Raw genomic sequence first — 27,731 nt, 5'->3', positions numbered from 1 at the left:
CTCATGGTTTTTATTCTCAAGTAAAAGAAAAATATAATCGTTTGCGGTTTATCAGATATTCTCTTTGACTGAGACAAAATTTCATTTGATATTATAGTACCCAAGAGTATGCTTCATTTGTTAGCTAAGAACACATGCTCATTTGATTTATCATTTTCTGACAAGTAAAAAGCTATATGACCTTCTTCAGTGGATGACTGGGAAAACAAATTATGGCCCATTCAAACAAGGGAATACAATTCGACAATGAAAAGGAACAAACTATTGATTCACATAACAACCTGGACGAATGTCAGATGCATTTTGCTAAGTAAAAGAAGCCAGGCCCAAAGGCTACATAATGCACAATTCCATTTACATGACATTCTGTAAAGGCAAAACCAAAGGGATGAAAAACAGACCAATGGGTGCCAGGGATCGGGTCTGGGGAAGGGTTTGACTATAAACAGGCAGCATGAGGGAATTTGGGGGGCAATGGAACTGTTCTTATTATGACTGTAGTTGTAGATAGCTCTAGGAATTTTTCAAAACCTGTAAAATTGTGCACCACAAAGAATGAATTTTACTGTATATGAATTAACAAAAAAAAGCCTGTATAAAATAAATCTAGAATTAAATTAAACATAATCAAGAAAGCAGGTATTGTTGTGTGTCAACCATTTGAACCAGTTGAAGTACACCAAGAAATACATAGACTAATGTAGTGTTTTCTGAACTGTGTTCTGTGGAACACAAAAAAATCCCTAATCTGTCACTAGGAGTCGCTCAAAGAGTATTCCAAATCATTCTTCAAGGCCGGGTGTGGTGGCTTATGCCTGTAATCCCAGCAGTTAGGGAGGCTGAGGCGGGCAGATCACCTGAGGTCAGGAGTTCAAGACCAGTCTGGCCAACATGGTGAAACCCCGTATCTACTAAAAATACAAAAACTAGCTGGGCGTGGTTGCAGGTGCTTGTAATCTCAGCTACTCAGGAGACTAAGGCAGGATAATTGCTTGAACCTGAGAGGTGGAGGTTGCAGTGAGCTGAGATCATGCAATTGCACTTCAGCCTAGGCGACAAGAGTGAAACTCACTCTCAAAAAAAAAAAAAGGAAAAAAAGAAAAAAAAAAAGAATCATTCATCAACCAAATGATTCTGTGTCAAATAAATTTCGTAAATCTTGCATTCATAATCCTGTCCTTTTCTGGAGAGTCGTGGTATATATATTAAGGTTGAGAGATGTCCTGCAGCAAAAAAAGAAAAGCAAACAAACAAACATAAACAATAACAAAGGTTTAACTTTAATAGTCTTTGAACTTGTTTGAAACTCTGTTATTCATAGAACATCGATTAACATCTAATGGACAGGGTTTGAGAAATGCGAATCATAACAATAGGATGACATTTTATCACAGAATCACAAAATCTTAGTACTGGAGAAAGCCTCAGAAGGTCATCTTGTCTTTGGGACAGACATACAACTTAGCCATCTTTTTATAGAACATAGTCTATTTTTTTAACATCCAGTTCCTAGTTTCAGTTGGTGGTGGGTTTTTTGGTAATACATTCCATGCTTAACAATTTTCTCCAACGTAGTATTCTTTCTTAGATTCCTCCTCTAATGTATACCTGTTTTCTCTCCCTCTCTCTTCCCTATGTGAAGCTTTAATGCAACTCATCACCATGGACTGCCGTACCATGAGCTCGTCTTAGAGAGTAGTGGATACCATGGGGGTGGCTCACAAAGAAACCTCTCAGCTCCGGCAACTGCACCTAAACTACAGTTGGTGCTCAGCTGCCATGCCTGTATTGCATCCTTGTTCCTGCTCTTGGCCTCACAATTGATGCAGGGCTCACCAGCAGGTTCTTCCAGGAGCAAGAGAGAAAAACCTGGGAATGGTAGACTTAAGTCACCATAACAGTAGGGTCTCAGAGAGAAGGCTTATAGATTCTGCCCTTCCTGGAACTTGTTTTGGTTGGTTTGTCTCAGCTTTCTTTTACATTCAGTGAGTTACCCCAGTATCTTTAAGTAAATTTCATTTATGGCTAAAGTCAGTTTCTGTTACTTGCATCCCAAAGAACCTTAACTACAATATCTTATCTGTCTTCCAGCAGTGTCTAGTGGCAAAATGGTACAAATCCTGGCCAAATTTTCCAGATTGCCAGAGAAGAGTACTAGGGATATGAGGATCCATTCCAATTTACCTGGAGATTAAGTACAAAATTGGATTCATGGTCTGTTCCTTCCCACTCACCCACGTCAGGTCCTTATTCCCTGCACCTGGGGTCCTTCTCCGTTCCCTCTAGTTTCTAGGGGCCAGAGGGTGCTTTTCATTTAAGTCCTCCCTAGAAGAGCTTTCATTTTTACTTAGCTCTCCTAGAAGCAGAACGGTTTCATCTAATCATTTTTCCTTGTAATTCTTCTTTTCTAACTTTTTAGACATTTCCAACTTCCAAATTCTCTCCCAGGCTCTTCACACCACACTAAATAGTTAAAGAAGTGACTTAGTCATGTAGAGATGTGTATGGAATTCTCTGGTATGGAGTCCAAGAAGGGCCTTAATTTTATTTCGACATCTGGATAGGTGCATTTAACTAAACTATGCATGTTGGAATGGTTCCAAAGCACCTGAGGGTAGTTGCAGTACCTTCGAGGTTTGCAGTAATGCAAAGATTTATATGCAGCATTTACCCCATGCTGCTTCAGAGTGTTATTCTTTTTCATCATTTGATTTATATACTTGCTCAAAGTTTTTCCAATTGTAGGTGCAGTCTCTGTGTCAGCCTCTGCACATAAGCAGCTCAGAGGAAATAACTTGTCTTTCACGGCCCTTCAGTGCCCAGCACAAAGTCAGGTATAGGAACAGGGTTAAGGAACTATCTTCAAAATAGTCATTGTGTTTGCGAAGACTAAAACATAGCAGCCAAAACTATGGCAGGTGCTTGAGGCATTGCATTATCAAGCATCCTGGTGCTTCACAATCCTTAAAAGTAAAACAAACACACACTCATGTACACAATCAAACCTCTTTAGATATGGCAATAGCTTTACAGGGAGACTTTCAAGAAATCTGAGTAATTTCAATGCAAGTTTTTTAGCTCCTGCTGTGAGGCTCAGCTATGCCCTGCTCTCTTTGGAGTGTTCCTTCTTCCTTCCACCCTAGCCAGGTGGACCACACTGATGTTTGGTGATAGAGCCAGGTCCTGGCACTGCGTCCCCCTCTGTGCCTCTCCATCCGCTTCTCACCTCTAATCCTCCACCAGAATGAACTGAAGAAGTTTCATAGTCCTGCCAAGGATCATATTTTGAAACTTCGCGGGAAATTAGCAGTAGTGTTAAATTTATATTTGAACTTTAAGTACTTAAGTGGGAAGAAATACAAATAGATTTAAATGGTCAAGGAAATTTGGGGAAAACGGTTCATTTTGTAATATAAATGGAAGCCAGTCAGAGGATGCCTTTGAAGCTTGTGGATAGACCTGGCCAGTTATCGACAGTACCATTCCTGTGCTAACCACATGCCAACCTGATGGACCAGGAGGCCAGGGTGGGAGACTTGCACTCCCAACCCTAAGCCCCCTCTGTGTGTGAGGCTGATAGGCTTTGGGCCATTGGAGGATCATTTTTCCTTTTCTGTGGTAACTGTGGTGCCAGGGAGGAGTGATGGCCTGTACCTTCCCTAAATCCCAATGTTTTGGATGCCCCTTTCCTCTGCTCTTGCAGCACTGAGCGCTCACTGCCCCAAATTGAACTTCTGTGCTTGTTGGGATTCCTGACTTGACCTCGAGCCCTCTGTGGGCAAACTTGTGAGTTCTTTGTATGACTAGTGGCTAGCTTAAATAGGCATTCAATAACTATTTGTAGAATGTTGGTATTTTCAGGCATGCTAGGCTAGTTTCATCATTTAGCTTTATGTATTATTTGGGGTTGTATTATTGCCTGTGCTACCCAATGAAGAGAAACATCCTTACATACTTTCAGTGCCCCAGAATGGCTGCTGTCTTTATTCTTAAGGATTACTAGGGGCTAAGTGCAGAGAGAGAGACAGAGACACACGCAGAGAGAGAGAGAACAATAGGTAAGAAGCATCCCAAGAAGCATCCCAGCTGGTGGCTCATACCTGAAAGCTGTTCTTTCATGGTTCATTAGACTTTGACCTTGAACTGGCAGCACCTCTTTGACATTGAGGGTGAAGCTGACAAAACGGAAATGGAAACTCACCAAGGTTTCCTATGGAAGTGCTGTAATAGACAGCCTGGGACTCCCAGCTTCACCATTTATTAAGATAGCTGTTATGGGCTGGGGGCAGTTGCTCACGCCTGTAATCCCAGCACTTTAGGAGGCCGAGGCAGGCAGATCATGAGGTCAGGAGATCGAGACCATCCTGGCTAACATGGTGAAACCCCGTCTCTACTAAAAATACAAAAAATTAGCCGGGCGCGGTGGCAGGTGCTGTAGTCCCAGCTACTCGGGAGGCTGAGGCAGGAGAATGGCGTGAACCCGGGAGGTGGAGCTTGCAGTGAGCCAAGATCGTGCCACTGCACTCCAGCCTGGGCGACAGAGCAAGGCTCCATCTCAAAAGAAAAAAAAAAAAAAGATAGCTGTTATGTATTGAATGCTTGCTATGTGTGAGGCAAGAGGTTAATTACATAACCACTGTCTTACTTCATCCAATAACCCTCTGAAATTATTTTCATCCTTCTTTTCCAAATGAGAAAATTGAGGCTAAGGAAGAGTGAGAAACTTCTCCAAGATGACCCAACATTATTTCTCTGTCCCAGAGCAGAGCTAGGATGAACTCCGACCTGCAGCAAGTCCTGGAATAACATCCTTTCTTTCAACAATGTTTCACTATAATGTTGACGAAAAAAAGAAAAAGATCCCAGCCAGGGCCACTGTCTGTGTGGGTTTTCTCCAGGTATTCCAGATTCCCCCCACATCCCAAAGCTGTGCATGTTAGGTGAATCGGTATGTCTGCACTGTCCCGGTGTGAGTGAGTGTGGGTGTGTATGGGTACGCCCTGTGATGGATGGCATTCTGCACAGGGCTGGTTCCCATCTGGCACCCTGAGCACTCATGACCCTGAACTCAAATGAGCAGATTGGAAAAAATGAATAAGTGAATGAGTACAAATTATTGCAAAATAAACATTCACAAAGCATACAATAATTGTATAGACACATGACAATAAATGATGCAGTACAAAAGCTCTCGGAGGCCCACCGTATTCATGATTGTTTCTGAACTGCATGCTTGTAGGAGGGGCTCCTTACAATTTTTGCTTGGCAGACATGAATTTTTTTATCTGACCCACCACCACTATGTCACTGTCACTTACTGATTCATAGAAAATTGGGTAAATCATTATCTTGTTTTTATTAATCTTTCTTAAATGTATGTATAGCTCACATTTATTTCAGTGTTTAATATTAAAACTGTTTTGGTCTTTATTAAGAAGTTTGGGCCGGGCGTGTGGCTCACACCTGTAACCCCAGCCGAGGCCGAGGCGGGCAGATCACGAGGTCAGGAGATCGAGACCATCCTGGCTAATACGGTGAAACCCCGTCTCTACTAAAAATACAAACAAATTAGCCAGCCGTGATGGCGGGCACCTGTAGTCCCAGCTACTCAGAAGGCTGAGGTAGGAGAATGACATGAACCCAGGAGGCAGAGCTTGCAGTGAGCCACTGCACTCCAGCCTGCGCAACAGAGCGAGACTCTGTCTCAAAATAAATAAATAAATTAATTAATTAAAAGAATCAGTGTTTTTGTGACCAGAAATTTGCCAAGGGAACTTAACTCTTGTTTATATCAATTAGCTTATGGTCACATTGGTTCCTTTATGTCATTTCACTTAAAGTCACAGCCTCCAAGCACCTACCGGTGACATCAAGTGAGGATTCCCTGTACAGACTTTAACCTCTAACCCATATACCTTTCATGGCAAAGGTGGCTGCTTATAAGTTCCATGGCATGGGCAATTTAACCTCTCTAAGCCTCAGTTTACTCAAAAGAAATTTGGGAATGGCAATGCCTACCTCATAGTTTATGATGAGGTTTAAATGAGATGACACAGATGAAAGTAGACATATGATCATGGCATGTGGAAGGCATTACATAAATTTTTGTCTCCTCTTTAGAGCTGAACATGCGTTAGGCATTCAGAAAACCAATGGAGTGATGAATATGCTGGCAGAAAGACAGAGGTGGCATGACTGTCCCTGATCACTGTGGGGCTGGCATGGGTCTGGAGATGAGTTCTCTTGACACGTGGGGCACATGAGGGTCACAAGTGTTTAGCACCTGCTCTGGAGTGGTTTCATGATGTACCGTGACTCTACAGCCATCACTCCACACCTGCCTCTCCCACTCACAAGTCTGCTATTCGTGCAGAATGGACATGTATGTGTAAGCGAACAGATGTGTTTGTGTGTACAAAACACATTTTCCCATCATTGTTGCCAATGTGTGCTCACTGCAGACACACAGTAGCTTTGATGCCACTAAACATTTACAATCTTCCACTAAGCATGCATTTCACAAAGGCGAAGTAGGGCCTGAATCTTAGGACAGTGTTCAAGTTCTAGCTCTGACTACTCTGCTACTGACCTGCTGTATAATATATCCATAATTTTTAAAAAATGAATTCAAGTTCAAGCAGATTAAAATCCTGATTTCACTTTTTATCTTTCCCCTGGGGACTATGAATGAGTAGATGGGACAGTTGGCCCAGTTTTGCTCAGTGCTGCACTGCTGTCACCTGGAATAGCACCTAACACATAGTGGTACCCAGTGCATATTTGTGTAGTGAATATGAGGATGACAGTGATGGCATCGGAATTATCTTTCTAAAACATCCTCCTGCACGCAGGCCCCTAGTTCACCTTGACAGCCTCACATCTCACTCAGTCACTAGTGGTTTCTACAGAAGCCCACGTGCCATTTTGATTACTGACCTCTGCATGTGCTGTTCTTTCTTCCTCAGTTGCTCTCAACACTATCCACTTAACAAAGACCTGTTTATTCTTAAAGGCCCAGTACAAACAGGACCTCCTTTGTGAAACTTCCCCCATTCTTCCTTGGTAGAATAAGCTGCATTTCTTCTGCTCCTGAGGTACTTTGTACCTGTCTCTCTTCTAGTACTTGGTTCTGTTGCTAATGATGTTGTGATGATCTTGTGTGCATCTCTCCCTTTTGACCATCACCTCCTAGAGGGCAGGGAGCTTTATTATTTTTCCAGTCCTAGAGCAATACCTATGGAAACCATTTGTTGGATGACTAAATGAGAAAGAGATGGCTACAGAGAGGCAATGCATTAGATCAAAAATGTAAAAAAAGTAGGGAATATTGTGTGAGAGAAGATACAGAACAAATTACAAAAGTCAAATGTCTGTCTTTATTGGCATTCTTTGATCACAGAATCTGATGAAAAGAACACATCTCCTAAAGAATCCTTTTTTCTCTGTATACAACACCACCAAACAGATAACATTTGGCCTTGGAAAGGCAAATTACAGGCCAGGCACAAAAGCAGCTATAGCTTTATCATTTAGATGCACCCTAAAAAGAGGAGAGTCAAGGAGAAGGAAATTAGATCTCGAGCATTTCTCTAGTTCTGTTGTCAAAAAAGGAAAAGGCAAATATGAAATATCTGAGAAGAATGGCAAAGAGATCCCAATAAAGGAACTAACTTTTTTTTTTTTACTTTTAGTTTTGGGATACATGTGCAGAACGTGCAGGTTTGTTACATAGGTGTACATGTGCCATGGTGGTTTGCTGGACCTATCAACCCGTCATCTAGGTTTTAAGCCCAACATGCATTAGGTATTTGTCCTAATGGTCTCCCTCCCCTTGTTCCCCACCCCCCGACAGGGAGTATGTGATGTTCCCCTCCCTGTGTCCATGTGTTCTCATTGTTCAACTCCCACTTATGAGTGAGAACATGTGGTGTTTGGTTTTCTGTTCCTGTCTTAGTTTGCTGAGAATGATGGTTTCCAGCTTCATCCACGTCCCTGCAAAAGACATGAACTCATTCTTTTTTATGGTAGCATAGTATTCCATGGTGTATATGTGCCACATTTTCTTTATCTAGTCTATCATTGATGGACATTTGGGTTGAAAGGAACCAACTTCTATTTGGAATTTTCCAAGCAATGATTAGACCGATAATTGTAATATTTGAAGTTTTTGAGTTGCACGGGACATGGTGCTTAGCCCCTTATTCGCAGAGCCCTTGCCCTCCCCAGATTCTACAACTAGTAATTTCTACAGAGGCCAGTACCTCTGTACTGGTGGTGGTGAATGTGAGCTCATCTGAGTCCTGGAAACCTTGGGGGCTGCTCTGGTTCATTCACACTGGTTCAGGATCCCAGGCTTAGCAATGATTCCTCAGGCCCCAACGAGGCCCCACTTGGCCTTAAAGGAGACAACTGGTAGACCAGATGTCCTCACATGGATTCATATCAAAGAGAAATTCTGAAAGACAGCTCAAAGCTAAGCGGATCTTAATTTGTCCATATTATCTTTGAGATGTGACTATCTTCCTCAGCTTCCTGGCAGCTTGCCCGGCTCTCTGAGGGAAACTCAGTTGGCCAGAGTTCACCTGGGTTTATCAGGCCTCCAGGGGAATCTGTTTTCTCTGTGTGCATCCTTTGTTATTCTGCGGGAACTGGGTCATCTTTTCAAGAGTGGAAATGTCAGAGGAATAAAGAGGCTCCCTTGAAAAGATTTTTGCCACCACAGAAAGGAAACTTCTCAGCACATCCCTTAAATAACAACGTACAGTGTGACAGCCTTGCTTCCGACCCAAAGAAAGAAAAGAGGCCGAGAACACTGGGCAACATTTACACACACCCCTTTGCTGGGTGGACAGCTGGACTGGGGCTGTGTCATCCCAAGCACTGAATTAAAGGAGCGGAAACATCAACTCTGTGGAATCTTTTTGGATGGCAAACTAGGCTAGAAAGCAGACAAAGGAAGGCTTTCAGCAAAAGCCTGATTTTTTATATTGCAGCACGCTTCGAACGTAAGGCTGCTGCCTGGAGAAGCAGGAATCTGTGACTATCGGGGAAAAGCCCCATCCAGACTGCAGTCTCCCACTCACCCCAGCAGCAGACAGAAAGTTATTGTAGAGGGCAGCGAGCTGTGGCTGCACCAGTCCTTTCAGTTGTTCTAGAGAGATGCCACAGTGTGTGAAATAGATCTCACCATGTTAATCGGACTGCTAGAAAGACAACTTATGCAAAAGTCTGACTGGGAGAATCCTAAGATAAGGCACATTATTGACCACGTGTCCTAGGATTTGGGTTGCATCATGAGCTACCAAAAGACTCAACTCCGAGTCACAAACTTCTATATGACAAATCCCTTCCCAGTTACAAAATCATTCACCGTGCCCCCAAGCTTAGCACCACCCTCAGGCAAATATACCATCTCCCAATCAATGCCTCCTAACAAGCAGAACTGATCATGATTAAGACAGGGCACATTGATGGTGTGTGCTTTTTAGGGTCTCAGCTAGTGTTCTTTTTTCCTCTTATGAACCCAGATAAGCTATGACATGCAGTACTGGCCTGCTTGAGTCATGAAAAGACTTGTGTGTGTCGGGATTCTTCCAAAACCTTGGACTAATCCTGGCTCTGCCACTCAGGAGCCCCTGCATGGCCTTGAGGAAATCACTTTGTTGGCCTCAGTTGTCCCTATTTGTAAAGGCCCTGACACCAGGGGCTGCACTCAAAAACATCCATGTTCACCCTTCTATTCACTGTTAATTACATTGGAGATAAAACAGACATCAAGATTGCATAGACAGATCAAATAAGGGGAAACTAAGGTATCTTAACTTCAGTTTAATTCTCCTGAGAATAAGGGAAATGCAAGATGTCACACAAAATTCTGCCCAGGCCCAGGAAGATCTGAGATGTCTGTTATAGACCTTTGCTCCCTGCCTGCTTGTGTCAGCCCACCAGAACACCTCCTTTCAAAATACCCTCCTCATTATCCATTCTTATCCTAAGTTTTATTAATCATGAATAATGTGCTACTACCTCAATAACTGACCATCTGGGCATCAAAGGAGTACTTCGCAAACCCCAATTCATGTAAGAATTAGCTAAAGAACTTTTTTCTTTTTCTTTTTTTTTTTTTGAGACGGAGTCTTACTCTGTCATCCAGGCTGGAGTGCAGTGGTGTGATCTCGGCTCACTGCAAGCTCCCCCTCCTGGGTTCACGCCATTTTCCCACCTCAGCCTCCCGAGTAGCTGGGACTACAGGCACCTGCCACCATGCCCGGCTAATTTTTGTATTTTTAGTAGAGACAGGGTTTCACCGTGTTAGCCAGGATGGTCTCGATCTCCTGACCTTGTGATCTGCCTGCCTCGGCCTCCCAAAGTGCTGGGATTACAGGCATGAGGCATCGTGCCCAGCCGAGCTAAAGAACTTTTTAATGGTAAAGATTCTGGGCTGCAGCTTCAGGATGGGGTAGGGTCTGCACACGTCCGATGGTTCAGATGTTTTGGAATTATTGCTGGGCAGCAGGAATGTGTTAGAGTCATATCAAATTCTAAAACAACTTGAGGGATGGGAGGTGGAACAGGGCAGCAGTGGTGGTGCTGATGTGATTCTATGAAAAGTAATTCCATATGATTCTGATATGCTCCGTCTCCTGTAATCCCTTCTCCCTCCCCCCACCCCCCACCATTTGAGAATTATTGGCACTTGGGTTGGATGAAAAATGCCTTGGACTAACCCTAGCTCTGCCACACAGGAGCCACAGCCCCTTACTCCATGGCCTTAGGAAATCACTTTGTTGGCCTCAGTGTCCCTATTTGCAAAGTGAAAGCATTGGTCCATTCAGTGGTTGTCCAATGTCACTGTGTATCAGAATTATCAGGGGAGTCTTAATAACACATCAATGCCTGGGCCCCACTCACAGAGGTTCTGACCTAATTTGCCTGGCATGAACCCTGATTTGGAGTATCTGTCCAGCTCCCCAGGGGATACTGCTGTGGAGACAGCTCTGAAGTTGTATGATTAGAGTCCTCACTTTTCTGGAGCACTCCACAAATGATTGGCAGCCTTCCTTGTGATGTGTCTACAAGACTATTTTGAAGTCCTCGTGACAGAACTGACTAGCTAGCGCTTGACTCACCATCTCAGAAGTTAACATTAATAGACAATAGAAGAGTTGCTTTATTTGATAAGCAATGAAGCAACGAAGTGTTTGTGATTGGTCATTTCATGTGTCAACTTGACTGGACCAAGGGATGCCCAGATAGCTGGTTAAACATAATTTCTGGGTGTATCTGTGAGGATGTTTCCAGAAGAGATAAGCATTTGCATTAGTAGGCTGAGTAAACAAGATCCACCCTCAGCAATGTGGGTAGCCCTTATCCAATCCCTTGAGGCTCTGGAAAGAACAAAAAGATAAAGGAAGGGTGGATTCACTCTCTCTGCTTGAGCTGAGACACATGTCTTCTCCCACCTTCAGACATCAGCATTTCTGGTTCTTAGGCTTTCAGACTCAGACCAGGACTTACACCATTGGACCCTGATTCTCAGGCCTTAGACCGAATTATACCATTGGGTTTTCTGGTTCTTCAGTGTGCAGACAACAGATTTGTATGGGACTTCTAGGCCTCCATAATCACATGAGCCAATTCCTATGTCTCTTCTTATATAAATAATTATATATGTCCTATCTGTTCTGTTTCTCTGGAAACCCCTGACTAATACAGTGCTGCACAGGTTTTTCTGATCCACTTTAATATATTAAAGATTCATGAGCAGTGCAGTTTTTCCTGAAGCATTTCTCATAGGATAATTAAGCCATATTCTGATATTCTGATAAGTACAGCACTTACTATTGGTTGAGTATAGCTTTAAGCACTTTATTTCTTATTTTATTTTTTTGAGACAAGGTCTTGCTCTGTCACCCAGGCTGGAGTGCAGTGGTGCAATCATGGCTCACTGAAGCCTTGAACTCCCGAGGCTCAATTGATCCTCCCACCTTATCCTCCCAGGCAGCCGGAACTACAGGTGTGAGCCACCATACCTGCCTAATTTTCAATTTTTTTTTTTGGGTAGAGATAGGGTTTCACCATGTTGCCCAGGCTGGTTTCAAACTCCTGGACTTAAGTGATCCTCCCACCTCAGCCTCCCACAGTGTTGGGATTACAGATGTGAGCCACCATACCTGGCCAAGCACTTTAATTAATAACTTCAATTATCCTCACAACAATCCTGTATGCTATATATTACTAATATTCCCATTTTATAGATGGGTACAATGAGAAACAGCACATTGCAGTAACTTCTCCACAGTTACCCAGTAAATAACAGAGACATTTGAACTCAGGCATGTTGGCTCCTGAACCTGTGTCCTTTATTACTAAAAAAAATATTTCCTTCCCCGTAATCAGTAGCTTAATGTTTGTAATAAAAACTGAAAACAAATCCAGGCTTTATCACTGCTTTCCAATATCTTGGTTACTCTCAGCTATTCTCAGGAGATGAAAATCACAAGGCTTCTTAACAACCAGTTTTGCCCTTGATTTTGTGAAGAGTGGAATGAGATGCACCAGCTGTGAGTGAGAACCTTTTGTGCCTGTGTACTTGCAAATTTATCATCACTTCCCTGTTTCTGTGTGAAACCTGAACCAGACTGTGGAGCAGCTGATCTGCTCTCTTTGGCCCACTTCACAATTCATACCTGTTTCGAGGCGGCTGGATCCCCCTGCGGGCTACATCCATCACAAGGTGGCTGCTGTGGTGACTCAGCCGGGCTGAAATCCGGTTCTTCCGGCCGCATGTCCCTGGACTTCTACCTGCTGGAAAGCCAAGACAAGCAGGTTCACACACCTATGTTCACCGATGTGAGCTGTGCTGTCACCTTATTTTTATTATTAATTATTATTTTGAGGCAGTCTCGCTCTGTCACCGAGGCTGGAGTGCAGCGGCGTGATCTCGGCTCTCTGCAACCTCCGCCTCCCGGGTTCAAGCAATTCTCCTGCTTCAGCCTCCGAGGTAGCTGAGATTACAGGCGCTCGCCACCATGCCCGGCATTTTCTTTTCTTTTCTTTTTTTCGTATTTATAGTAGAGACGGGGTTTCACCATGTTGGCCAGGCTGGTTTTTATTATTTTTTTAATTCAGAAAACTTCGGCGTTCTAAGGAGCAAAGTGGCATTATTTGCACGTTTCCTATTTTATGAGTTTTTGCTCCATTCTTTGCACTGTGGACCCAAATGCAGCCAGCAGCAGCACTTAGGATATGATAATATATTACTTTCTTTTTCTTTTTTCTTTTGTTAACGACACCATTTCCTATATGTCCCATTAACTTAAAAGCTCCATGTGACAGCATATTATCATTTTATAAAGTGTATATTTTTCTTGTTTCTTTATTATATAAGTCATAAAATGTATAGCTGGTTTCTTACTCACTGAAAATAATTTTACGATGTGTTCAACTGAGCTAGGGAAAGCTGGTTAATGGATGATAGGGAACATGGGGTCATTCTGTGAAAGGGAGCAGCTCAAAGAACTTTGCACCATAAAAGTTAATGAGAAAAAGTCAAGAGTTAGGCGTGTGCTTACGTGTAAATCTTGATGAACTGTGCATTAATTTCTCTCTTGGGTTTAGGCATCATTTGGTCCAGAGAGCAGCTGTAGAATAAATTCACGTACTATTTTTCAGAAATTTGTCACTTTTCCTTTCAGACGTGAGAGGTTTGGATCTGATTCTTAGTCAGTATCTTCAAATGTAGATCGAGAACTTATTAGTTTGGGTAATAGTTTACTGCATACTCTGAACAGAATCCACTGGGGAAGAAAAAGTTTGTAAACATATAATTAATGTGGATGGTCCCTCATAGTATTATGTGTTTATTACATGTGCAATATATATTACATTACCTATAACACGTGTAGTTATGGCATAGACACAATAAGTTAAAAGATAATATTTTCCCGGTTAGACTTTATCTTAGGGCCCCTGCACTGGAAACTTCCCCTCATTGGAATGCTCTTCCCTCCAAGTAGGAAGCATGGATTCCTCCTTCAGTCATTTCAATCATAACTTAAATGTCATCTCCTCAAAGAGGCCCTCCCTACCACCCATTTAAAGTATCCACTGAACATTCCTCATCACGTTAACTATCCATACAGTCACTATCGCACATCTGACAGTTTTCCTGTTTATTTATTTAATAGTTTATTGTCTGTCTCCACCCTCTAGAATGTAAACTTGGTAAGAACAAGACCTTGTCTGTCTTGTTTACTTCGGTAACCCAGTTCCTTAAAGAGTGAGTTCCTGGTATACAGTAGGAGGTCTTTAACTGTTTGCTAGAAGGAAGGAAAGAAAATGGGAAGAAGGGAAGAAAGAAGGGAAAAAGAGAGAGAGGGAGGGAGAGAGGAAGGGAGGAAAAGAAGAAGGGAGAAAGGGAAGAAGGAAGGAAGCAAGGAAGAAAGGAAAAAAGGAAGGAAGAACAGATGGACCTGAGAGAGCTGAGCTTAGGTGTTAGATACTAACTTGCGTAACCAGGGGAAGCCAAGAGGCGTGATTTAAGTTAGATCTTAAAAGATGGCAGGGGTGTGGTTTATGGCTGGTAGGAGGAGGAGAAACAGATTTTTCTAGTTAGAATCTCTGAACAACCAGTTATACTAGAGAGAGTATGAGTACGCACTGGGTGTTGTCCCAAGTTCAGAAAAGATGTTATAGGCAGTGGATTTAGGGAAGTGGCAGGTTATAGGGACTTTAGAAAATGTAACTCAAGGCTTATGTGAAATTGTAGGAAGCAGTTTGAGATGAGGAGGGGGATGGATTAGGAAGTAATTTGAAGCAAATTGAAGGAGAGACATAGTGTGATCAATGAATGCCAAGAAGATTGGAAGTGTCTCTCAATCATTTGTATAACACTGTTTTGTAAAGCTGATTGATAGATGGACAGAATCTCAGTCTGGGACATCTACTAGACATTTGGTGGGAAATGGGTTCTCGCCTCCCAGGCTGGGAAGAGACTGCTTTCATGTGGGTACCATGGTGGGATAGCTCATTCTGCCCTTGCTATTTGGAGGGTAGAAAGTACCAGGGAAGATGTGGCATGGGCGGAGTTGAAAGGCAAAAGATGGCAGGAAGCTTGGAATAAAAATTGTTTTGTTAAAAGCATGTTGTCAGAAAAATACAATTTCCATGATATAATTATTCTACCCTCTGTAGCTCTCTGCAATTTACTGTATGTTTCTTGAGATAGGAGGATAGTGTCTCTTGATCATTTGAAAAATCCAGGAAGAAGATGGAAAAGGCCCTGAAAGTTTAGATGTGCAGCTCTTATCGTGAACTGTTCGAGGATATTGACCTGCAGTGTATGCAGAATTTGAAGTAGCTTTCAAAATCATGTTAGTTCCTTTAAGAATCAGGGGTGGTGGTAGGGACTTGGCATTGCTGTTAAAAGATGCATGCCATCACTGAGTGGCTTTTTAACAAGTGCTCTTTGACTTCCACTATCTCATATTGTCTCATACCTCCACCTTCCATGTGGTCTGTCATTATGGATTCCGCTGATTCTCATTCTTCAAATCCAGATGTAGCTATTAGCCTCTAATCCAGGAAATAGGCCTCTATCTTGTAATCCACTTGATTCTCAGTGCTCTTCTGGCATCTGGCCTTCTCCACTGTATTCTAAATTGCCCTGTACATTGATTCCTCTGTCCCAACCATTTTATAGCTGCTCTCAAACATGACTCTACCCTGGCCCATTATTTGCTACCAGAAGCCCAGGGGTCCCCTTAGAATTCGTGTGTGCACTGATTTAGCCCTTCCTGTGAACTTGGTAGTGAAGATAGTCATTTAGGCCATAGACTCAACTGATTGTCAATTCCTTCACACATTTTGTTCTCAATTCAGTTTATTTTGGTGACCACCATTTAAAGAGTCTCCTCTCTTGTTTCTTTTGTCACACTCCCCTGGAAACAGAAGAGCCTTTTCTGTCAAGAACAGCAAATATCAGCATTGTTTTCTGAACCAGTGTAGTCTTATCTTCATACCTACCATGCAAAGCCAGGAAGAGAAAGAAAGTAATCTCTTAAACGTCCATTATCATAGTAGCAGTTTCTTTTCCTTTTTGCTCCAAGTTGGAAGGTTGCTGCTTTCATCTCACTTGGATTAGAATGAAATTATTTACATTAGCTATGCTGCATCTCCAAAATTAGTTAATGGTAAATGTCACTTGTGTCACAAAAAATTAATTTTGTGTTCTTCTGAAGTTATCTGGCTGGCTAACCATTGTGCAGGGTGCCACTGGCATTGGCTCTGGGAGGGGGGAGGGGAAGCCATGCTGCCTTCCACACTGGGGCCTTGGCAGGTTGCATGGTGGTGTGCACAAGGAAACTGAACCGCATCTGCATGGCTCACTGCTTATCAGGAGCGCACACTGGCTGCCATGCTGTAGGGCAGTGAAGGAAAACAAAACAACAATAAAGGGAGGCCTTTGTCATGGATTAAAAGGGTTTAGAAACATCTGAGCCATGCAGTTTTCGAACAGTAACACTGCCAATGACTTCATGACAAAATGCTAGAAAATGTGCTAACTGGGTTAGATAGAGTTGGTGGGGCCGCCAACACTCATGCTTTTGTTAATGGCCTCTTATCTTTGTGAGTGTGTGGATGCACAGTTCACAGATAAAGTTACCTTTTGTAGAATGAGAGGAATGAAGTTAATGACATTACAGTATTGCTGTTTGTGATTGCAGCTAAGGGTGTCCCTAAAGATTGTCATTCCTGGGCAAATTTTTCATTTTCAAGTGGGTTCATCTCATACATCTCAACTTCCTCAATTAGAAAATTCATAGTGGGAACTAATGGAAGGGTCCTATCTTTGTGCATAAGTACAATAGGTGGTTACCTAAATGACTGCTTCAGGGATCAGCAAAGATCTCCTCCCATGCAATCAGTTCTACACCTACTGATTCATTCCTTTATGTTAATTGATGCCCCATTCCCCAAATTTTTCCTTTAAAAATATAATGATGTGGTTTTCTTCTTTAATTTGGCTACTCAGTTATCTAAGTGTCTTTGGATGGATTTATTTCAAAATAGTCTGAGATATCAATACCTGTCTGCCAGTGGTTGATAAAATCATTAGACGGGAAAGCAGTAAAATATAAAAAATTTAAACAACACTATCAACCAACTTGATCTAATTAATGTTTATAGAAAAATTCCCCCAACGACTGCAGAATAAACATTCTTTTCAAGTGCATATGAACGTTTACCAAAATATACCATATTTTGGGCCATAAGACAATTCTCAATACATTTAAAAGAATTCAAGTCTTATAAAGTACATTTCCTAATGACAATGGAATTTAATTAGAAATCATTAGTAGAAATATCTCTAGAAAATCCATGAATATTGGAAATTAAATAGTGTACCTCTAAGTAATATAATGGGTCAAAGGACAAATCTAAAGGGAAAGTAGAAAGTATTTTGCACTGAATGAAATTAATATATAATGCATTGAAATTTGTGGGATGCACTAAAGCAGTGCTTAAAAGAAAATTTATAGCACTAAGTGCCGTGTTAGAAAAAAAGAAAAGTCTCAAATGAATGACTCCAGCTTCATCTTTTTAAAAAAACTAGAAAAAGAAGAGGACATTAAACTCAAAGCAAATAGAAGAAAGGAAATAATAAAAATCAAAGCAGAAATAAAGAAGCAGAAAACAGGCCAGGTGCGGTGGCTCATGCCTGTAATCCCAGCACTTTGGGAGGCCTAGGCAGGTGGATTACTTGCTGTCGGAAGTTCAAGACCAGCTTGGCCAACATGAGAAGCCCTGTCTCTACTACAAATACAAAAATTAGCCGGCTGTGGTGGCTACTGTGGTGGGACCTGTAGTCCCAGCTACTCAAGAGGCTGATGCATGAGAATCACTTGAACCTGAGAAGTCAAGGTTGCAGTGAGCTGACATTGCACCACTGCACTCCAGCCTGGGCAATAGAGTGAGACTCCATCTTAAAGAAGATAAAAGTAGAAAACAGAAAACAATATAGAAAAATTAATGAACCCTGAAGCTGGTTCTTTGAATGGATAAATGAAATTGAGAAAGTTCTAGCCAGGTCGATCAGAAAAAAAGAGAAATGACACAAATGATCAATAGTATGAATGAGTAGTATGAATGAGAGCATTATATAAATACAGAATCTACATATATTATAAAGATAAACTACTTTATGACAATAAACTTGACAACTTAGATAAACTGGACAAATTCCTTGAAAGATAAAAACTACCAAAACTCATTCAAGAAATAAAAGTAGGTAACTTGACTAGCCAAAAATCTGTTAAATTAAATGTTTAGTTAAAAACCATCTCCCCAAAAGATTCATTGTACAGATGACTTTACTGGTAAATTTACCAGACATTTAAGAAATAACATCAATTCTATTCAAGCGCTTCCAGAAAATTGAAGAGAGGGGACTACTTTCCAATGCATTCTGCAAGACAGCATTACCCTAATACCAAAATCAGACACACAAGAAAAGAAAACTGCAGACCACTGTCTCTGATAAACATAAATGCAAAAAATCCTAAGTAAAGTTTTAGCGAATTGAACCCGACAATGTATAAATAGAATAGTGACCAAGTTGGGTTTAATCTCAGGAATACAAGATAAGTTTAACATTCAAAAATTGTCATTTACCATATTGAGAAACTGAAATAGTGTTGCCTCAATAGACACCAAAAAACATTTGACCAAATCTAATGTCCATTCCTGATAAAAACTCTCAGCAAACTAGGAATAAAAGATAGCTTTTTCATCCTGAGGAAGGACATCTACAAAAAAACATACAGATAACATTATATTTAATGGTGAAAGACTTAATGTTTTCAAAATCAGGATAAGGGTAAGGATGTCTGTTTCACCACCTCTATTCAACATTGTAAAATGTAATACTTTTTCTTACTATATACAAGGCAATAGAAAAGAAATATAACCATCCATATTGAGAAGGAAAAAGTAAAACTATTTTTATTCACAGATGGTATAACTGTTTAAGTAGAAAATACTTAGGGTTTTCTTCTTACAATGGAACCTACAAAATGTTACTAGAATTAATACATGGGTTTAACAAGATTGTGGGATCCAAAATCAATATACAAAAATTAATTGCATATGATAGCAATGAGCAATCTGAAAATGAAATTTAAAATGAATGACATCAATTTAAATAACATCCAAAAAAATTAAATACTTAGGGATAAATATGGCAAAACATGGAAAATATCTGTACACTGAAAGCTACAAAACAGTGTTTAGTGAAATTAAAGAAGACTTAACTATATAGAGTCCAAAGAGTCAATAGTGTTAAGATGTATATTCGCCACAAATTGATCTATAGATTCACTGCAATTCCAACGAAAATTACCTTCAATTTTTTTTTGGAGAAATTGACAACTGATTGTAAGATTAATATGTAAATATAAAGAACCACGAATAGGCCGGTTGCAGTGGCTCACGCCTGTAATCCCAACACTTTGGGAGGCCAAGGCGGGCAGATCACGAGGTCAGGAGATCGAGACCATCCTGGCTAACACGGTGAAACCACGTCTCTTCTAAAAAGTAGACAAAAAATATTAGTCGGGTGTGGTGGTGGGCGCCTGTAGTCCCAGCTACTCAGGAGGCTGAGGCAGGAGAATGGCGTGAACCCGGGAGGCAGAGCTTGCAGTGAGCTGAGATCCCGCCACTGCACTCCAGCCTGGGTGACAGAGAGAGACTCCGTCTCAAAAAAAAAAAAGAACCACGAATATCCAAAACATCTTTAATAAAGAATAACAAATTTAGAAGACTAGCACAATCCAATTTTGAGATGATTATAAAGCTGTAGTAATCAAGACTGTGATATTGGCATAATTATAGGCACACAAATCAATGAAACCAAAATAGACATATATACATATGACCAACTGATTTTTCACAAAAGCACAAAGGCAATTCAGTGGAAAAAGGATAGTTTTTCAACACATGGTGTTGGAAAAACTGGTACTAGAACACATATAAAACAAAATAAAAACAAAAAACTTCATACTTTCACCATATACACAGATTAACCTAAAATAGATTATAGACTTAAGTGTAAAACATAAAACTATAAAAGTTCTACAACATAAAATAGGAGAAAACCTTTGTGACCTGGGATTGAGAAAGTTTTCTAAGATACGACACCAAAATACAATCAATAAAAGAACAAATTGACAAATTGAACTTCATCACAATGAAAAACTTCTGGCCTTTGAAAGAGACTGGTAAGAGAATAAAAAGACAATCCACAGACTGAGAGAAAATATTTGCAAAGCAAATATCTAGTAAAGGACTTGTATCCAGAATAAACTCAATGATAAGAAAACAAACTATTTGAAAAAATGGGCAATAGATTTAAACAGACACTTCACCAAAGAAGATCTATGGATGGCAAATAAGCACATGAAGTGATGCTCAACAGCATTAGTCATTGGGAAGATACAAATTAAAGCCACAAGATAACACTTAAAACCCAAATTGACAAAAACTTAACCAAAAGAATTGAAGAATTTGTGAAAAGTGTTTTATGCTGTTTAAGAACTTCAGCAAAACAGAAGACCAAGGCAGATGAAATGGCAACAACACTACAAAAGATTAAAAGGAAACTTGAATACGTAGGGAATATATTGAGAAACAGAACACCAACATTACTTGATATAATAAATAATTATTGGCCAGGCGCAGTGGCTCACGCCTGTAATCCCAACACTTTCGGAGGCTGAGGCGGGCAGATCACGAGGTCAGGATATCGAGACCATCCTGGCTAACACGGTGAAACCCCGTCTCTACTAAAAATACAAAAAATTAGCTGGGCGTGGTGGCGGGCGCCTGTAGTCCCAGCTACTCGGGAGGCTGAGGCAGGAGAATGGCATGAACCCAGGAGGCGGAGCTTGTAGTAAGCCGAGATAGCGTCACTGCACTCCAGCCTGGGCGACAGAGCGAGACTCCGTCTCAAAAATAATAATAATAATAAATAAAATAAAATAAAATAAATAATTAGCAGCAAGTAACAGAATAGGTGCACCTAGAACTGTCTTAAAGAAAAGACTTCAGAATGAACTGAATATCGAGGAGAAAAAAAAATAATAATGAAGGCAATAGACAGAGAATGCTTGATAGGAAGGGCTAACAAAGATGATTCAACAAGAGGATAAACAGCTTCCTTAAAGTAGAAAAATGTAATAAAGGAGTAACAAGCATATTATGCTTCAATTGTTATAAAGTTACTTTTGTTTATTAGGTATCCATTTGTGTGTTACATGCAAGAGAGGTGTCTGGAATGAAGGGCATGAACTAGTCAGCTATTTCTGGGTGGTTGAATTTGAGGTCTTTTGTTGATTTCTTTATTATAATTTTCAGTGTTGTTTCCTTTTAAAAAATAGGCAAGCGTAATTTTTTTAAATAATGGTAATTTATATTTATTTAATTTCTAAGAGGAATTAAAGTAGTGGAAAATTTTAAAATAATTTTTATTTTTCAGTCTGTGGATTGTCTTTTTATTCTCTTACCATTCTCTTTCAAAAGCCAATTTTAAAATAATTATTAATAATTACTCAATATATTTAATTTTTATATGATGTATTTGAATTCAAATTAAGCAAAATAGTTTATCTTTTTTATTTCTGGCAGATTGATAATAAGATATTATGGGGTTATTTTTATTATTTGGGGTTAAAACTTACACTGATTTCCCCTAAAGCCTTATAATTATGTTACTTTACATTGTATTTATTGTTAGTCCAGTTGGCTTTTAATATACTCCTGTGTCCGTAAAGACATGTAGTCAGTTCAGTTATTCCAATAAAGCACAACATTGGCATAGATAATCAAATAGGACTGTAATACAGTCCAATCACAAGATAGACAATGGGGAAACGGAGCTGGGCCAGAAGACTGACCCCTGGTTGTTGAGGTTTGTGCATAATTAAGACCGAGGGGATATCACCACCCTGAAAACTATAAAATTAAACCAAAGTTAGATGAGTAGATCAAAGATCAGTGATTCTGTCCTCGGCTAAGCAAAATAGGACCCAAGCCTATAATATATATCTGATTAGTGAAAATTAACTAAAGACATGACAGAAGAGACATAACTATATATGGTTATCTTGTGGCAGTTGTGTGTGGAGCTGGCTTCTCCCCTTAGTTGTGCTCTTCTCCTTGGTACTTTGTAAACATTCAGGATCTTAGTTAAATAGTTTAGGCCCCCAGAAACTAAACAAACAGGCTGGAACACCTGGCTTTGAAGCTTCCAAATGCAGATTGGTATAGACATTTAATATGATGATTTCAATTTAATGGGAAAGAATAAATGAGTAGGAAAGCAAATTACTCAGTCACTTGAATTTCTTTCAAGAGTTTACATTAGACAAAGGCAGAATGGAAATCCTAGGTCATAAAGATATCATGCTTTGGGGGTTAGTAAGAGATCATGGCAGTGCGAAAGCTGATTAATTCACTCATTCCCTCCCATATAGCTCTATTTATCCATATGTATGTCTATATTGACATCTACAGATGCTCCCCAGCTTATGATAGGTTTACATCCCAATAGATCTATCATAAGTCAAACATATCATAAGTAAAAAAATGCATTTACTATCCCAATAAAACTACTGTAAAGTTAAAAAATCATAAATTGAACTATCCTAAGTCAGGGACTGTGTATATCTACCTGTGTATCTGTATATATAGAGTGTTGATTTTTTGGAAAAGATTTCATCTCATTGGCTGCTTGGCACCATATCGATAAAACAATGGATTAACTGAATATTTCACTGTTCAGCTGGTGGCTGAAGACACAGGAGAGAATCAGAGAAACACAAAGACAGTCAGACAGACAGACAGAATTGTCTATTTATCTTTCTCAAACAGCCCAAAATAAACCTAGCAGCTCCATTCAGTTTGGGATTAAAACAGCTGGAGCAAGAAAAGTGTTCTGTTGAAGAAATCCTACAAATATCGTCCAGAGTGACCATAGAAAGCAAAAGTAGACCACAGAAACCACGGCCACAAGGCCCCCAGGAAGAAGCAGCATCACTGGCACAGATAGGATGCAGAAGCGCTCCAGTGGGATCTCAGTCTCCTGCTAAGATTGCCACACAGCCTGGCTTCTTCTGGCCATGCTCAGGTCCTCGCCCACACAAGAGTGAAAGTATTGTGATACCAACTGTATTTAATGAAGAATCATAAAGATTTGAATAAAACTGGAGATGAAATGGATAGTTTGCTTTTCAATCTTGAAAGACTACATCACTTAGAAAACATGATTACCTCCAAGTTAACATTTAGAACCAAGATATGGCATTGAGTTTGAGATGTGAAAATAAAGAGGGGGCTTTGCTTTACATTTTGAGAAATCTCCTTGTGAGACATGGGTTGTCCTCAGATCACACTAGGGAACTGTGAAGGAACTGAGAGAGAGAACCAAGTCACCCACGGCCCCTGCTATAGACATACCACTCATTTCCACAGGTAGGTAGCATTTTCAATATTGGCAGCTTGGCCACTATTCTCCTGATGTGGGCTAATTTCCTGGAGATTGTATCTATTGTTTCAAGCCACTTCAGGATCACATTAAGCTAACATCTAGTTTTCATTTCCAACAAAGCCAGTCTTACAGGTAAACCTAATGCAAGGTACAATGTTACCATCTGGGAGTAGTCTTCTCATTTCTGAATGATGCCTGAGATTCTACCATCAGAGCACTATCTTTTTTATACAGGGCTTGGTCTCTAGTAAAATTCAAATATTCCTGGAAAGGGTCTCTCTTTAAATGTTATGTTTTAAAAAGTGAATCTAATGATGATTCACTTTAATAAGAATTTTAAAGCACTTAAAATTCTTCAGTTGCTCCCTATCCTCCATAAACTCTAAAATCTTATGCAAGATATATGAGGCTCTTTATGTTCAGGACCCATGCCTGCATCTTTACGCTTATTCAACAGACTTTCCTTCTGTCTAATACCTCACTCTCCAGTCATTTTGCACCATCAGAGTTTTCCTCAGCACACCATGCCGTTTCAGTCCTCTTGTTTCCTCACTTCTGGTCTCTGCCTGAAATTCTCTCGTTCTTCTTTGCCTATCCTGCAAACCCTTGCCTCAATAGTTGCCTCGTGCTCTCATCTTTGTAAACTTTTCTCTGATTCCTTTAGGAATATTTATGAACTCTTTTCTCTACTTTTGCCCTTTGTGCGTCACCTTCCCAATTTTTGTCCATCTCATATACTGCATATGATATTATACTCATTATTTTTCCTATGATGATTCACTGTTCATCAAAATAAATTGCATGAAAACAAAATAATGTTCATTGAACAATTAATTTCAAGCATGAATATAAATGAAATGTAAGCTATAATCAAATTGATCTGCAAAAATTTGTACCAAAATTAAGTTAATCATCAAGTAGAGTAAACTTGTTTCTATTTGGCAGCAATAAAGGATATTTGATTTCATATGACTTGTTTAAGGTGAAAATGAGATTCTTAGTAAGATAACTCTAGGCTTTACTTTTATGTTAAGCACATTTCAACTCCCATGTATATAATTAGAAAGAAGAAAAATATTTAATTACTACTAATTGTATAGATGGGGGTTCTTAGTTGCAATCAACAGAATTCAATGTGGCTACCTCAAGCGGGCAAGGAATCTATTTGAGGGTTTTGAGTAACTCACAGAAGGTTCATTAGGATCAGAAAGCCAGATTTTGAGGCTGCACAGTTGTAATGCCCAATTACACTAAGGTATCCCTTGAGAAACATGAGCACTGCTGATGGGCAACCATGACTGTTAGCACTGAATACTCTTGTTCCAGAAAGAACAACATTTTTTGCCCTTGTGCTTGACAGAAGGTCCATACGCCTGCCCAGCTACTTCTTCATGATGGTTACTTCTGAATCAAGCCTCTCATGGGTGTTCTAGTTGGCTGAAGCCAAGTCAATCAGGTACACCCTAGTTGCAAGGCATTCTGGCAATATGAAGTCTTCACAGATTTTACCTACGTAGGAAATTTAAAATGTTAGAAGGGTACACAAAAATGTTAGCAGCCATAAATGTTGAATGTTTTCTACACTGGTCAAATATTTCCAGGTGACTTTTGTTTCAAGAAGCTATTCAAAGTGATCTTCAGTGTCTATTTTTGTATGGAAGGTATCAAATTACTTGGTAATGACTATGAAGTGCTGGGGAACGTGTTGTTTATCTTTCTCTCATTGGACTAGGAAAATACTTATGAAGATCTTTCCTCAGGTCTTTCAAGGGTTTCTTAACAAGGTTGAACACATTTTCAGTAAATCTGACAGATGAGTACATAACCAGCTGGTTCAGACCATGGAAAGAATCCAACTCACCTCCCTGGGGGTGTATACCCTACAGCTCCAGGTTAGAATTTCCATGTTTGCTTTGACTTACAGGTGGAGTACTGAAGTGAGATTGCCTTGTAAGAATAGGCAAAAGATGCTAATTTGCAAAGTCATTTTCAGGCATGCATACAATCCACAGATTGAAGCTTTCATTCAAAAACACTTGAAGTTTTCACTGACTCAGTAAGGTGAGTGGGAAATTTTCTTTGTCAATGAGCATCAATATGAGACAATATGTTTTCTCAGACCTTGCTCATCTCCTTACCTAAGAAAAAAATTCTAGAGGTCTGTAGGTTGCCCTTAACTTGATTAACAATTTTAACACATTTGTTAAGTGTTCCTCTTAAAATTTCATGACCATCCCAAGTGACCAAGGTTTCCCTATGTATTCAAAACACAACAAATTTTGCTTCTGGGACACATCATTAATACCTGGAACAAGTCCTCGGTTTGAACCAAACTGGCACCCCTCATGTTTCTCATCTGTTTTATTTATCCTATCTATGTTAATTGTTTTGTCCATATGAGTTTTCACTAAATTATTAATATCATCTAGTTTCAATTTCTCCTAATTTTAACTTCTTATATAACCATAGTACACTTGTCAAAACTAAGTTGTTCCATTGCCATGAGTTAAACTCTCAGCTTTATTTGGATTTCACCAGTTTTGGGATGCCATGTTGCAGTTAGGCATCATGTTTTCTCTGGACTGTGACAGTTTCTTAGCCATCCTTTGTTTTCATGATATTGGCTGGTCATGTGTTTTTGCAGAATGTGCACCAATTTGGTTGGGTTTGTTCGATGTTTTCCTCATGATTCAATCAGGTCTGTGAGTTTTTGGAAAGACTATCACAGGCTGGGCGCGGTGGCTCATTCCTGTAATCCCAGAACTTTGGGAGGCCCAGGTGGGCAGATCACGAAGTCAAAAGATTGAGACCATCCTGACCAAAATAGTGAAACCCCGTCTCTACTAAAAATACAAAAATTACCTGGGCGTGGTGGTGCGTGCCTGTAGTCCCAGCTACTCGGGAGACCGAGGCAGGAGAATTGCTTGAACCTGGGAAGCGGAGGTCACAGGGAGCTGAGATCATGCCATTGCACTCCAGCCTAGCAACAGAAGACTCCATCTCACAAAAAAACAAAAAAACAAAAAGGAAAGAATATCACAGAGTGAAGTGGCTTTTAAGATCAGGAAGTACATGATATCAACATGACTTATCACTGGTGAAGTTAAACTTGATCAGTTGGGTAAGGTAGTATTTGCCAGGTTTCTGTATTGAAAAGTTACTATCTTCCCATTTCCCAATCTCTATTCTTTGAAAGCAAGTTACTAAGACTAGCCTACTACTTTTAGAAGGGGAAGTATTAGCATATATTATCTGGCAATTTCTATAGAGATGATTTGTTTCTTTTCCCCTATTTATTTATTTATTAGATCATTATTTATATCAATATGGCATTATGTACATTTATTTTATGCTTTGGATTGTAATCCAATATAATATTATTTCTTTTGTTACTCAAATTGTTCCAGCTTTGACCATTAGGAGCTCTTTCCGGTTGGCTCATATGACATACTCCACCATTTTTTTGGTAGCACTTCCTTATTTTCTGGCACTAGATCATGCTCTAAGCTCATCTTGTATTTTCCTTGACCCAGCTCTAGAATCAGCTATTTCACCAAGGAGCCCTGGTTCCTTTTATTGGAGACTGGTGTGAGTACTTAGAAATTAAAATATGAGTGTTGGGTGCATTAACATATTTTGAAAACACAGGAACAAAATTATGCAAAAAAAAGTCTTCTTAGACTTGTTTTATTATCAGACAAACATCAAAAGATTAACCAAGTTCAAAACAATTTTGAATCCTCAGTTTGCATTGAATAGTATCCTCTTGGTTGTACTTGGGATAATAATCGCTACTTTATGTTTTCTATGATGAATTATTTTATTTCATCAAGTCCAGGGGTTAATGGGAGGGAAGGGAAAAGAATATGAGAACTCTGGGCCTCAGGGGGAAGGGAAGTGGAGTAAGCAAGGCCCATGGAGGAAAGGTATACTTTGTGGGGAGAGTGGGGTTGCCACCTGCAGCCTTCATGCATATTTCATTTCTTTCATAAGGGTGGCTCTTATCACTGCTGTGGGAATATTTGCAGGCAATTCTAGTTTTGTCCATGTCAATGAATCAATTCAAGTTTTGGTTTTTAGTCTGCATTAAATCATCAGTCATTTTTCATTAGGATCAGGTGGTTAAGACAAAGAATTACTTTACTATTAAAGAGCAAATTATTCTTATTTTAGCTCTGCCATGGGT

At 40.0% G+C, this 27,731-nt stretch overlaps 1 long non-coding RNA gene across 2 annotated transcripts; it reads right to left on the bottom strand.

Annotated features, from left to right (window-relative positions):
- Positions 1 to 11,152: 11,152 nt before the first annotated feature.
- LOC129059895 (uncharacterized) lies at positions 11,153 to 26,876 on the bottom strand. 2 transcript variants are annotated; one of them, XR_008526061.2, is made up of 4 exons: positions 26,408 to 26,876; positions 13,575 to 13,799; positions 12,690 to 12,807; positions 11,153 to 11,387 (listed from the first exon to the last, which is right to left on the bottom strand). It is a non-coding gene; the product is annotated as an uncharacterized LOC129059895 (long non-coding RNA). The 2 variants fall into 2 exon arrangements; XR_010140587.1 differs by lacking the exon at positions 26,408 to 26,876 and adding an exon at positions 16,027 to 16,828.
- Positions 26,877 to 27,731: the final 855 nt, after the last annotated feature.

This window comes from Pongo abelii, chromosome 5 (genome assembly GCF_028885655.2).
Source record: "Pongo abelii isolate AG06213 chromosome 5, NHGRI_mPonAbe1-v2.0_pri, whole genome shotgun sequence".
Classification (NCBI taxonomy): domain Eukaryota; kingdom Metazoa; phylum Chordata; class Mammalia; order Primates; family Hominidae; genus Pongo; species Pongo abelii.
This window is presented reverse-complemented; position numbering and strand designations above follow the sequence as displayed.